The sequence below is a fragment of the Seriola lalandi genome, unplaced genomic scaffold (genome assembly GCF_002814215.2).
Source record: "Seriola lalandi dorsalis isolate HSWRI2012SDOR001 ecotype SW California unplaced genomic scaffold, Sedor1 jcf7180002054656, whole genome shotgun sequence".
NCBI lineage: Eukaryota > Metazoa > Chordata > Actinopteri > Carangiformes > Carangidae > Seriola > Seriola lalandi.
This window is the reverse complement of record NW_019525209.1, coordinates 31101-31699: the sequence shown is the minus strand read 5'-3', so window position 1 is coordinate 31699 and position 599 is coordinate 31101. Positions and strand designations below refer to the sequence as shown.

The following is a 599-nucleotide window of genomic DNA, read 5'->3' as shown; positions in this document are numbered from 1 at the left end:
TATCTCACCAGAGGGACTCACTGACACAGAGAGAAGCTTTGGAGCATCTGGAACAACAAACATTAACAACATACTTTAACTGCAGAGCTACATGTTGTATTTTAATGAGTCACAGTTAATAGTTATGTGTAAGGCAACATGAGAAACATTATGGCTGGAAAACATAGTTCTGGTCACTAATCAGCTTTATATAGATTTTAAAATAAACTGCCTCACTCACATTTTACATCAATAAAGACGTGTGCTGATCTCCTCCTCCCCATCTCATTCTCAGCTGTACAGTAATACTCTCCAGACTCAGAGGGCTGGATGGAGCTGAAGAAGAAGAGCTGTGGTTGTTGACTGGGAAGTTTACGGTCATTCTCCTTGTACCAGGTGTAATTAGCTGCTGGGTTAGCATCACTGCTACAGGTCAGATTCACTGAACTGCCCTCCACTATCTCACCAGAGGAACTCGCTGACACAGAGAGAAGCTTTGGAGCATCTGGAGGAGGGAATATGAGGAGAAGTTAAATATTAGACATATACTGTGTAGTGGAAGGTTTAAGTTTAACATTGTATTAGTGACACTGTGGAGTAAACTCACACACTGGAGGGGA

The 599-nt window shown here is 41.9% G+C and overlaps 1 protein-coding gene across 1 annotated transcript in view; it reads left to right on the top strand.

The window, feature by feature from the left end:
* Positions 1-599, top strand: part of LOC111665619 (B-cell receptor CD22-like) — a 30696-nt gene that overhangs the window by 14170 nt on the left and 15927 nt on the right. The window lies entirely within an intron of this gene.